This window comes from Phocoena sinus, chromosome 2 (assembly GCF_008692025.1).
Source record: "Phocoena sinus isolate mPhoSin1 chromosome 2, mPhoSin1.pri, whole genome shotgun sequence".
NCBI classification, from domain to species: domain Eukaryota; kingdom Metazoa; phylum Chordata; class Mammalia; order Artiodactyla; family Phocoenidae; genus Phocoena; species Phocoena sinus.
Genome location: NC_045764.1, coordinates 160,964,554 through 160,978,975, shown reverse-complemented (window position 1 = coordinate 160,978,975; position 14,422 = coordinate 160,964,554).

The window sequence follows — 14,422 nt, the reverse complement described above, 5'->3', positions numbered from 1 at the left end:
GAAAGCTGGATAAGTCAAGTTGATGGAGATGATGGACTATGAAAACACTCCTGCATTACAGGGAGGTGCAGTCATTCCAGATGGTCATGGAACGGTGTTAGGTCAATTTAAGTATCTGTTTTCACTTGAGCATATATTCCAAATAAATGCTTACATAGGTTCTTCAGGGTGTCTGTGTAGATATTAACCACCACGTCATTTGTGGGGCATGGAGTGTTAGAAGCAATATAATTTTCTATTACTGGGGAAGTATATTAGTAAATTGTGGTAGAAGAGTACTATAGACGATAACTCAACAAAGGACTAGATAGGCTTTGTATAGTGACCCAGATAGATCTAAAGAAGGAAACACGGCAGGGAAAAAAAAAAAAAGTTAAGGAAGAGATGAAATCTATGATGCAATACCATACATGTAAACTAAAATCATATGTACCCCCAAACAACAACAGACTTTTTTATGAAAGTATATACAAACAAAATAATACATATAAAATATTTTTGAAAAGTAAATGTTGAATGAGAGTAGGAGATAATGCACTTAAAAGGGACTAAAACATTCAATCCATCAATGATGATAATTTTCCATGAAATGAGAAGTGCAATTATTTCAAACAATTGAATCCAATGTCCAAAGAGAAAGAAAAATAGGTAGTAATTTTTGTTTATTTTTAGTATGAAATGAATAATGTTTATTAATCATGTACTTAATTTTCAGTAACTGAACTGGTCAGTTTTCATATATTATATCCTGTATGCTTCCCCTCAAAAATACGTATAATAGAAACATTAAGTGCTATTACAGAGAAGACAGGCGTGAGTCTAAGATATGAAATGAACTTCTAGGAATTGGCAAAACTGGAAGGCAATCCCATTTCTATCATCATTTCACTTTATTTTCTAATATGTTCAAAAGTATTTTCCCAGGGACTTATATTCAGATTTCAAGAAATACAGGAAAAACAAAGTTTGTTACTACAGGGCATCCTCCAACCTATAATTCCCCAGTATAGACAGTTTACAGTATTTTTTGAAGGAAAAACAGCACCAAAAAATTCTTTCAACCCCCATTTAGACAACCTGTTAAAAGAAAACAAACACATTTCTTTCTCCTCTGTCTTATTCAAACCTTCGTGAAACTAGTTTTTCTCCTGCCCTTCGGTGAATTATTCTTTGGGTCTCGTACTGTATGTCCTCTTAGGAAATAAAAAAGGCATCTGGTCAGCTATATTCACAAAAACAGTCTCAGTTTAGTTACTAATTAATCCAATCCAATGTAATAATCAATATTATCTAATATTTCTTAAACTGAAGCTCTGTCCTGCCACATTGTGGTCCTGCTTTGGGCAGGCTGCCTAAACTGGGACACAATAACTGGCTTTTTCATTCTTTATCTGGCTTTGTGTTTTTGCCCAACTTCATTGGCTTAGGAGGAGGGAATAGGAAGGACAGTTATAAGAGGAGGGAATATTTATAATAATCCAGGTGAAAGGCAAGAGTGGTTACCACCCTGGACGAGATATCATAATTATCTCCTGAACTATTTATTACACTAGTCTTCCCCCTCCACCACGTTTTCCTATTTTCTATCCTCAACACAGAAGCAAGAGTGATCCATTTCACACATCAGCTGGATCGCGCAACCCATCTGCCCCAAATCCTCCAGTGCTCAGTGTAAAGTCAACTCTTTGCGAATCCTTACATGATCTGGATAGAGCCGCCTGTCTCTCACCTCATTTTACATGAACCCAGCCTCTATACCTTCACTCTGGTAAGCGTTATAACCCTGAACGATCTTTCTCAAACACGCCATTTCAGGTACAATCCAGACAGGATGTTGGGCACGTTATCAATAAGTTACCTTTCAAACCACAGTCCTCTCCCCACTACCACAGCCAGCTTTCAGCCAACCTCTCACTCTTTAGACTTTTTGGTTCATTTTCCCCATGCGCCACAGGACATATATTAAACTTTGTGGACTGGACATATTTGTAATTCCTCTCACTGTGCTTAAAACAAATGGATACAATCCCTACTCATCCCCTATGTTGGGGTGGGGAACAATTCAGGAAGCACAGGATTGTTCCTAATATTTTCTCTAAGTTTAGAAGTATTAGATAATTAAAGATTTCTTAAATATGCCTTATGGATTTAAAAGACCATGACATAGAAAATATAACATAGACTTTCAAATTATACTTTATGCATTGATAGTCAATCAGATTTATTATTTATTCATTTAACAAATATTTGTAGAGCTGATGATTTGCTATGGAAAAAGATCCTGAGGAAGCTCACATTTTAGTCGGAGGTAGGCAGAGAACAAGTGAGTCAACCAGTAGATGAAGAAGAGAAACCTTTCAGAGGGTAATCAACGCCTTGAAAGAAATCAGATGAGGTGAGTTGATAAAGAATTACAGAGCATGCTTGTAATAGAATGTGTATGGAACTTCTCTCCAAGAATGTGCCATTTCAGCCGAAAATGGAAATCAAGATATTTTATAACACTTTTAAAAATTTAATTACCTACTGTGTTTAAATTATTACTATGACATTATATATGCATATATACATATAAAGACACCTATACATGCACACATATGCATTCATATATAAATTTATATTTATATATAAAAGTGCATAGTATGAACAATGTATATAAATATATGTATATAATATAGAGACTATAAAATTTTATAAATAATACATATCAAAAATGTGTTTCCTATTATGTATATTTTCCAGGATTTATCCTGTTACATTGAGCTTTTTTCTACTGTTCTGAACTGATGAGTTTTTAATGAATCTGCACTTCTACAGATTAATGTATGAGAGTACTTAAAATGCATATGTTATATTTTAATAATTCATTTTTATGTCTCATTATATTTTAAGCAATTAAATTACTGACTCAAATTTGCTGTCTCCTTATTTATGACATTATAAGACATAAATGTTTCTTGCTACACAGATACATACTTAAGGATCAAGAGGAACGTCTGGCTTATAGTGTAAATTATTTAAATTAGAATATAGGTTCTCTATTTTAACAGTGGGTAAACTGATATTCTGATTCTAATTTTTTTTTCCAATTCATTTCCAATGCCTTGTTAGTATTTTTTTTTTTTTCTCAGCTTATGTCTTTTTTTATGTATTCTCACCCCCAACCTCTCCACCTCCACCAAGACAAAAACCTTTCAGGTTGGAAATTATTTTATCACTATCTTCCTTAGTTTAAACTTTCCATGAATATATATTTTTTTCCATTTTTCTTTTTTCCATATATAATAAGCACCATTTAATGATACCATAATTTCACTTTCTAGTACTCACAAATGATTTGAGTTGGTATTTATGTTTTTTGTCCTTCAGTAAATTTTAGAAAGAAAAAGAATGTAATGTACAGATATCATTCTTCCACATAATAAATTATGAATTCACACATCCTTGAAAAAATGTTCAGCTTCCCAGCAAAAACAAATGTGTACATTCACACATGTCATAGAGAGTAACACACAGCTACGGCTCTTATGAAAGGATCTTTAGGTACTTTACAGAATTTATGAAGAGAGGTCCTTTAAAACACCACTGAATGCTTTAAAACACCACTGAATGATACCATCTGTGGTTGAAAATATAACAGGTATTCAGAACAGCATCACAGAGAAAAGGGCAATATGAGTTACAGTTCAGAAGTGACGTATCCCTTGCTAGTTAGAATAACTCTGTATAAACTTTTTAAGACTGAGTAATACATATTCATTCTAAAATACAAATAAAAATACCATAATATCATTACAGGAAGGTAACTATTATTATTGTATCTTTTCTATGTGAAATTCATAGCATTGTACTTGGCATATTATAACCATTCATTAAAAGGCAGTTATAGCTATTAATAGTATTAATGATACTTCCAGTATATTATTATAGATCAAGTAAACTATTTCTTACCTAACTAAGAAAACTGTTCTTCTTCCTGCCTTATGATGAGTAATATAAATCAACCATCTTACATTTTTGTGGACATCTAGTATTTCCTTTAATCTTTCTATATTTATTAATAACCTAAATAAAAATGACTAATAGTTATTGAGCATTTAGTATTACTAGGAGCTATAATAAACACCATACACTTAAGGTAGCATGTACTATACATAATAAGCCTTTCGGGTAGATATTATTGTAACAACTAAGACACAGAGAGGTTAAGAAACTAACTCAAGATCACACAGTAAGTAAGGAAGGAGTCAGAATCCAAACCCAAACAACTATTTCAGAACCTATTGTTTCTTATACTATAAGGGACTATATGTTCTTATTGATGACACTAGATATTGCCACCTGTACATCTGAGGAAATACATCACCACAGTACATTAGAGACACTGGCTGATGATCCCTTCCTAGTCTGTTTAGGGCCCATGATTCTGAGTGAGCCCTCATAGGACAGACTTGAAAGCCTGAAAGAGGTCTTCACTGATCAATACTTTTAAGGCGTTATAGACATAGGAAGGTGAGGAAATGAGTGGGGATTAAGAATAGTGTTCCAGTGTGTAGATGTCCTTTATCGAAAGACAGTCTTGTGAAGGACACCCGTTTGCTTACAAATCGCTTATCCCAAACTATTGGTGTAAAACTTTAGGTCAACAAAATTCAGTATTCTATAATCCAGACCCATCTCTGTCTTCACTAGTTTACCCCAGGGGACCAAGGTGGCTCTAATTACAGGAGGAAGAGGTTTTGCCGTAGACGCCATAGCCGATTCTGGCACAAACTGGCAGCTGGAGCTTGGGCAATGCAATTGCCCTCTACGAGTCCGAACTTCCTCTCTGGCAAAATGAGGATAATTCCTGACGTATAATAACTATAATATGTTAGGAAAGATATGTTGATGCTCAATTATTGTTAGAAAACTTTAAATTCTATATTTTACTTGAAATGCCATTTCTGATACTTATCAAAGTAATGCATTCTTCAAGACTTATCTCAAACCCTTTCTCCTTCATATATAGCTCTTTCAGTTAATTCAAAGCCTCATAAATTTCTCCCTATCTGACATTGAAACAACACTGGGTAATGTTTATTCAACTATTAATTGTGACTTTCCTTCTCCCAATACTTGTGTTGCATTGAATTTTAATTTACCTCATTCCTTGCAAATGTTTTTTTATTTTATTAGTTTTTCAATAAATATTTTATTCTGTAGTAATTTTAGATTTACAGAAAAGTTACACAGAATACAGAGTTCCCTTATACTCTTCACCCATTTTCTCCAAATACATAACTGTGGTACATTTATCAAACTAAGACAGTAACATTGGCACAATACTATTTTTTTCTTTTTTTTTGGAATTTTATTTTATTTATCTTTTTATACAGCAGGTCTTTATTAGTCATGCATTTTACACACATCAGTGTATACATGTCAGTCCCAATCTCCCAATTCATCCCACCACACCCCCACCCCCACCCCCGCTTTCCCCCCTTGGTGTCCATATGTTTGTTCTCTACAGCTGTGTCTCAATTTCTGCCCTGCAAACTGGTTCATCTGCACCATTTTTCTAGATTCCACATATATGCGTTAATATATGATATTTGTTTTTCTCTTTCTGACTTACTTCACTCTGTATGACAGTCTCTAGGTCCATCCACGTCTCAACAAATGACCCAATATCATTCCTTTTTATGGCTGAGTAATATTGCATTGTGTATATGTACCACATCTTCTTTATCCATTCATCTGTCAATGGGCATTTAGGTTGCTTCCATGACCTGGCTATTATAAAGAGTGCTGCAATGAACATTGGGGTGCATGTGTATTTTTGAATTATGGTTTTCTCTGGGTATATGCTCAGTAGTGAGATTGCTGGGTCGTGTGGTAATTCTATTTTTAGTTTTTTAAGTAACCTCCATACTGTTCTCCATAGTGGCTGTATCAATTTACATTCCCACCAACAGTGCAAGAGGGTTCCCTTTTCTCCACACCCTCTCCAGCATTTGTTATTTGTAGATTTTTTGATGATGCCCATTCTAACTGGTGTGAGGTGATACATCATTGTAGTTTTGATTTGCATTTCTCTAATAATTAGTGATGTAGAGCAGCTTTTCATGTGCTTCTTGGCCATCTGTATGTCTTCTTTGGAGAAATGTCTATTTAGGTCTCCTGCCCATTTTGGATTGGGTTGTTTGTTTTTTTAACATTGAGCTGCATGAGCTGTTTATATATTTTGGAGATTAACCCTTTATCCATTAATTTGTTTGCAAATATTTTCTCTCTTTCTGAGGGTTGTCTTTTCATCTTGTTTATGGTTTCCTTTGTTATGCAAAAGCTTTGAAGTTTCATTAGGTCCCATTTGTTTATTTTTGTTTTTATTTCCATTACTCTAGGAGGTGGATCAAAAAAGATCTTGCTGTGATTTATGTCAAAGAGTGTTTTTCCTATGTTTTCCTCTAAGAGTTTATAGTGTCCGGTCTTACATTTAGGTCTCTAATCCATTTTGAGTTTATTTTTGTGTATGGTGTTAGGGAGTGTTCTAATTTCATTCTTTTACATGTAGCTGTCCAGTTTTTCCAGCACCACTTACTGAAGAGACTGTCTTTTCTCCATTGTATGTCCTTGCCTCCTTTGTCATAGATTAGTTGACCATAGGTGTGTGGGCTTATCTCTTGGCTTTCTACCTTGTTCCATTGATCTATATTTCTGTTTTTGTGCCAATACCATGTTGTCTTGATTACTGTAGCTTTCTGGTATAGTCTGAAGTCACGGAATCTGATTCCTCCAGCTCTGTTTTTTTCCATCAAGATTGCTTTGGCTATTCGGGGTCTTTTGTGTCTCCACACAAATTTTAAGATTTTTTGTTCTAGTTCTGTAAAAAATGCCATTGGTAATTTGATAGGGATTGCATTGAATCTGTAGATTGCTTTGGGTAGTAGAGTCATTTTCACAATATTGATTATTCCAATCCAAGAACATGATATATCTCTCCATTTGTTGGTATCATCTCTAATTTGTTTCATCATTGTCTTATAGTTTTCTGCATACAGGCCTTTTGTCTCCCTATGTAGGTTTTTTCTTAGGTATTTTATTCTTTTTGTTGGAATGGTAAGTGGGAGTGTTTCCTAAATTCCTCTTCCAGATTTTTCATCATTAGAGTATACGATTGCCAGAGATTTTGTGCATTAATTTTGTATCCTGCAACTTCGCCAAATTCACTGATTAGCTCTAGTAGTTTTCTGGTAGCATCTTTATGATTCTCTATGTAAAGTATCATGTCATGTGCAAACAGTGACAGTTTTACTTCTTCTTTTCCAATTTGTATTCCTTTTATTTCTTTTTCTTGTCTAATTGCCGTGGCTAGGACTTCTAAAATTATGTTGAATAATAGTGGTGAGAGTGGACATCCTTGTCATGTTCCAGATCATAGAAGAAATGCTTTCAGCTTTTCACCATTTAAGATGATGTTTGCTCTGGTTTTGTTGCATATGGCCTTTGCTGTGTTGAGGTAGGTTCCCTCTATGCCCACTTTCTAGAGAGTTTTTTTTATCATAAATGGGTGTTGAACTTTGCAAATGCTTTTTCTGCATCTATTGAGATGATCATATGGTTTTTATTCTTCAATTTGTTAATACGGTGTATCACATTGATTGATTTGCATATATTGAAGAATCCTTGCATCCCTGAGATAAGTCCCACTCGATCATGGTGTATGACCCTTTTAATGTGTTTTTGGATTCTGTTTGCTAGTATTTTGTTGAGAATTTTTGCATCTATATTCATCAGTGATATTAGTCTCTAATTTTCTTTTTTTGTAGTATCTTTGTCTGGTTGTGGTATCAGGGTGATGGTTGCCTCCTAGAATGAGTTTTGGAGTGTTCCTTCCTTTGCAATTTTTTGGAAGAGTTTGAGAAGGATGAGTGTTAGCTCTTCTCTAAATGTTTGATAGAACTCACCTGTGAAGCCATCTGGTCCTGGACTTTTGTTTGCTGGAAGATTTTTAATCACAGTCTCAATTTCATTACTTGTGATTGGTCTGTTCATATTTTCTATTTCTTCCTGGTTCATTCTTAGAAGGTTATACCTTTCTGAGAATTTGTCCATTTCTTCCAGGTTGTCCATTTTCTTGGCATAGAGTTGCTTGTAGTAGTCTCTTAGGATGCTTTGTATGTCTCCGGTGTCTGTTTTAACTTCTTTTTCATTTATAATTTTATTGATTTGAGTCCTCTCCCTCCTTTTCTTGATGAGTCTGGCTAATGGTTTATCAATTTTGTTTATCTTCTCAAAGAATTCGCTTTTAGTTTTATTGATCTTTGCTATTGTTTTCCTTGTTTCTATTTCTTTTTTTTGCTCTGATCTTTAAAATTTCTTTCCTTCTGCTGACTGGGTTTTGTTTGTTCTTCTTTCTCTAGTTCCTTTAGGTGTAAGTTTAGATTGTTTATTTGAGATTTTTCTTGTTTCTTGAGGTAGGCTTGTATAGCTATAATGTTCCCTCTTAGAACTGCTTTTGCCACATCCCAAAGGTTTTGGATTGTCATGTTTTCATTGTCATTTGTCTGTAGGTATTTTTTTGATTTCCTCTTTGATTTCTTCAGTGATCTCTTGCTTATTTAGTAATGTATTGTTTAGCCTCCATGTATTTGTGTTTTTTGTTAATTTTTTTCCCTGTAATTGATTTCTAATCTCATAGCATTGTGGTCAGAAAAGATGCTTGATATGATTTCAATTTTCTTAAATTTACTGAGGCTTGATTTGTGACCCCAGATGTGATCTATCCAGAGAATGTTCCATGTGCACTTGAGAAGAAAGTATAATCTGCTGTTTTGAGATGGAATGTCCTATAAATATCAATTAAATCTATCTGGTCTATTGTGTCATTTAAAGCTTGTGTTTCCTTATTAATTTTCTGTTTGGATGATCTGTTCATTGGTGTAAGTGAGGTGTTAAAGTCCCCCACTATTATTTTGTTACTGTCGATTTCCTCTTTTAGAGCTTTTAGCAGTTGCCTTATGTATTGAGGTGCTCCTATGTTGGGTGCATATACATTTATCATTGTTATATCATCTTCTTGGATTGATATCTTGATCATTATGTAGTGTCCTTCCTCGTCTCTTGTAACATTCTTTATTTTAAAGTCTATTTTATCTGATATGAGCATTGCTACTCCAGCTTTCTTTTGATTTCCATTTGCATGGAATATCTTTTTCCATCCTCTCACTTTCAGTCTGTATGTGTCCCTAGGTCTGAGGTGGGTCTCTTGTAGACAGCATATACATGGGTCTTGTTTTTGTATCCATTCAGAAAGCCTGTGTCTTTTGGTTGGAGCACTTAATCCATTCACTTTTAAGGTAATTATATGTATGTTCCTATTACCATTTTCTTAATTGTTTCAGGTTTGTTTTTGTAGGTCCTTTTCTTCTCTTGTGTTTCCCACTTAGAGAAGAGGTTCCTTTAGCATTTTTTGTAGGGCTGGTTTGGTGGTGCTGAATTTTCTTAGCTTTTGCTTCTCTGTAAAGCTTTTGATTTATCTGTTGAATCTGAATTAGATCCTTGCCGGGTAGAGTAATCTTGCTTGTAGGTTCTTCCCTTTCATCACTTTAGTTTTATCATGCCACTCCCTTCTGTCTTGTAGAGTTTCTGCTGGGAAATCAGCTGTTAACCTTATGGGAGTTCCCTTGTATGTTATTTGTCATTTTTCCCTTGCTGCTTTCAATAATTTTTCTTTGTCTTTAATTTTTGCCAATTTGATTACTATGTGTCTCAGTGTGTTTCTCCTTGGGTTTATCATGTATGGGACTCTCTGCACTTCCTGGACTTCGGTGGGTATTTCTTTTCCTATGTTAGGGAAGTTTTCAACTATAATCTCTTCAAATATTTTCTCAGGTCCTTTCCCTCTCTCTTTTCCTTCTGGGACCCCTATAATGTATATGTTGTTGCGTTTAATGTTGTCCCAGAGGTCTCTTAGACTGTCTTCATTTCTTTTCATTCTTTTTTCTTTATTCTGTTCCACAGAAGTGAACTCCACCATTCTGTCTTCCAGGTCACTTTTATCCGTTCTTCTGCCCCAGTTATTGTGCTATGATTCCTTCTAGTGTATTTTTCATTTCAGTTATTATATTGTTCATCTCTGTTTGTTTGTTCTTTAATTCTTCTAGATCTTTGTTAAACATTTCTTGCATCTTCTCGATCTTTGCCTCCATTATTTTTCCAAGGTCCTGGATCATTTTCACTATCATTATTCTGAATTCATTTTCTGGAAGGTTGCCTTTCTCCACTTAATTTAGTTGTTTTTCTGGGGTTTTAACTTGTTCCTTCATCTGGTACATAGCCCTCTGCATTTTCATCTTGTCTATCTCTCTGTGAATGTGGTTTTTGTTCCACAGGCTACAGGATTGTAGTTCTTCTTGCTTCTGCTCCATTCATTGCAATTTAACTGGTTAGAATTTCATTTTGCTTCTGCAAATCAGATATATGTATGTCGATAACAAAAATTGTGTGCTCTATATGGTTTTGCACCAACATTATCTCTCCCACGATAGGAATTCAATAAATAAAAAAGGAATTAATAAATTAATGCCATAAATTGATGGAAATGTAACTCATTCCTTTACATTAAAATGAAATATTTTTATAGTTGTTTATTTCATAAGATCTTTGTGAGGAGGCATTTTTATATTTGTATATATCACTAGTAGTAATTTGATGAGATGTAACAGTTATTTTAGTGAATAATTTAATATTTCATAATTGTAAAATAATTTGACTTTGAAAATAGTTTTATAAGAAGAAAATCACTTTTATTAAAGCAAGTGCTTTTTCCCCCAATTTTATTATACTTCAATTTGATATCAATTGATTATGGAAAAAGTCATGAAAAAGTGACAACAAATTCTATTTCCAAATATGCCTTGCAAGCTTTACTGTAAAATGGAAGATGGTAGAAGGAAGTTTCCCCTCTGGATTAAGTGGATATAATTATACCCAAGGTGACCTGGATTTTGCTGCCAATTTTTTTTATTCATAAAATTAAAAAGACACTTTTTGTCTTCAAGAACAATTTACAGTTTAGCAGAGGTTAAGTTAAAAAAAAAAAAAGACTAACAGGGAAAAATCTAAAAGTGGAAAATCAAAACAGAGCAAAACACAGGTGGAGACTGATAAAATCTAGTGGGGTAGATAGGCAGGCTGATTCTTTACCACTCAGTTATCAAGAGGTTGATGCAGAGATATCAAGCTTTCTTACTCCTACAATTATAATCTTTTCATAACTTCAAAGTCCCCTTAGATTTTTGCTTCTCCTGACATGGAATGAAACTAATCATCTTAATACTTGAACATACTGTACCTCAAGGATGAAGCAAGCACCTTATAGGTTGACTCAGTTTCTTATGACCACTTGGGATGCTGAAGAAAGCAGCTTGGCATAGTGACCAGTGTACCATAGTAGAAACTGATACACAAGCAATCTTTAAACTCAGATCCTCAGTTTCCACCATGCCACTCAAGGAGTGCACTGAGATTCAGCAATGGTGATAGGGCCCTTGATGATATTGGTCATGATAGAGACATTTTCAGGTAAGATATGAAGGCATGGATCTATCTCAAGGACTATTTTGTTATCACTTTATCAAGAACCACAGTAGTTCAGTGTTATGGCATAAAGAGTTGAATCAACTGGTTCAACTTTCAAACACGATTTAAAAAAAAGGGGGGTATATTTGTATAACTAAATGCTGTATCATTATCAATAGACTGCCCTTGATCCACTTATACAAAATTCATTCTTGTTTCTAGTGTCTCTGTTTTTCCTAACTCTGTGTCTGTTCTTTTTCTTCTTCAATTTTTAATTGATCTAATTTTAGTTCTTTTAGTTAAAATTTTATGTAAAAACCACAAAAGGGCACAAGGGAAATTTCTTGGAGATGGAAATATTCTAAACCTTGATTTTGGTGCAGGTTAAATGACATTAATATTTGTGAAAACACATTAAACTGTACAACTTAAAAGGTGAATTTTACTGTATTTCACTCATGCCTTAGAAAACCTGATTGGAAATAAATACAATAGCAAAAACTACATTTCAAATGCTTTTGTATATGTGCCCACATCAATGTGAAAGACCAATTTCGTGAAAAATTCTATGCATTTTCCAATATTTGCAATATAACACTTCAATACTTTTTATTATATTTGTGATTATCAGCAGATTTTTACAATATCCATGGAGCATCACCAGTGAGAGACATACCAATCATTACTGGTCAGACGATCAACAGGGATAAATGTTTGTCAGGTTTGAAATTTAGAGTTATAAACTCTGATGTCAAGAAATATGATTGTCCTAATTTTCTATTAAGTGAATGTAATTAATATAGTGGTAGAAAACTCAAAATCAAAATCAAGCTACTTCAAGGGACCCAATGATTCCAAGTTTATTACACAGTCATTTTTTGTAAAAATATCAATTAAATTTAAAATATGTCTTCTCTATTTCCCTTACCTGCTCCCTAAGAGTGATTAATTACACTGAGATTAGTGAGAGGAGTTCTCAGAAGGGAGAAGGAAGCAGAGTCGGGAAAATGTATTTTTCTGATAACCGTTTTCTGATATTCTAAGTTCTTTCCAGTCTCTGTTCCATTGCACTTCATTCCATTGGAGCACCCTGTGTTGGCCTCAGTTGAAGAGTGGTTCATCCTGTCCAGCTCTTGAGCATCTTGCACTGTCATCAGCTACTGATGTCCATGGTCCCTGCTGTGCCTCCTTCCCCAGCAGTGGGTTAGATCCATGTCTTCTGTGTCTTCTTAGGCCCAACCTCTTCTGGACCATGCTCCCTCCCAGCACTTTCAAGGGCCCCACATTTTCAGGAAATTCTTGACTAAAGTTTTTGCATACAAAGTTCAGGTATGCATGAATTCTTTGAGACTATTCACCTAGACACCCTAGATGTTAATTTACCACCAAAATGTCATGTTGTTTGGTGACCTTGGTGAATATCAAGATTTCTGAGATGCATACAGTCTTCTTAAGACCATGAATGGAAAGCATTAACGCTCCCTTCCCCAATTTTACCCTGGAAGGGGAAGGATAGAAAGTCCCTACTTAGGTGCCCCAACTGCCTGAAATTATTCATTTATATTTTTTTCTTTATAAAATAATTCTCTTATAAATATTTCCTCATCATGGGTAATGATTAAAAAGGTCAAAACCAGAATTTTCTTAATAATTTAAAATACTTTATTTTAAATACTTTGTAAATTTAGGATGATTAATTTTTTTCTTTTAATGACCTATTTTGACATTTCTATCATTAAACTATATAGACCACTTACAGTCCTCTAGTTTTCTAGTGGACGTATTTTATACAATTTTGTATGTAGATAGTGAATCAGTGTATTCATTTTTGTGATTTTTGCATTTAAAATACAAACTATAAGACATAGGTTGTTTGGGAATCACAAGTTGAGGAGAGCAGAATGTTTTTTACATTTAATTTTATTTTCTTGAAAATTTACTTAACTCTAGTATCTTAAGTATATAACGTAACAAAAATATTACAAACATCTATTTTGAAAACCATGTTTATTCTGATAAAACTTGTTTTCTTTGTAATCATGTAACTCTGGGATTCTAGATTAATGAATACAACAATCAAATTAATTACAGATATCTGGAATTTATTTTCTTTAAAAAAATTCTGTCAAGAATATAAAGAGTGACAGAAGTGTTTGTCTCTTCTGTTTTATATTTTATTCAAATTCAAAGGTCTCCTTGTTTTTCTTAAGGCTTCTCTGAAATATATTTTGAAGCAACACTTTTCAGTACTTTAAAATTTTTGACAATCCATTTATCCATATAAAATGACTCATTATTATTCCTTTCAGTAGTTTTTACTTAGAATTTCATTTTATCTGACATTGATATTGAATTGTAACTAATAGTGGTATTATGTTTTCATTTTCCTGATATCTCTTTTCTTTTCCTTTCAACACTTTTTTCAGTGATTTTGTTTTATTTCTATAAGTGTCATGCCATTGTTTTTATGCACCCTTAAATGTTTTATTATAAGAAGTTTTAATCCATTTATATTTATTATTTTGCTTGATATATTTGATCTTTTAACATCTCAGTTTTTCTCCTCAAGCATTTGTTATAAGAGCTTCAGATTTTATAACAAACACTTGATGAGTCAATGCCCAACCCTGCCTCACCTTCCCCACCATCTCTCACAGGCATCTATTAGATGTGAACTCTCCTTATAGCATCCTGTAGCAGTGTCTTCAGCTTTCTTTAGCCTGCTGCCAACATGAAGTATAAGCTGAGAGTGAGTGTAACAGCTGGGCTTTGTATAGTGACACCCCTGTACTTCCCAGGAAATGCAAATATATTTGATGTTTGCTTCCTAGACCAATGGCTTATAACCATCTCTATA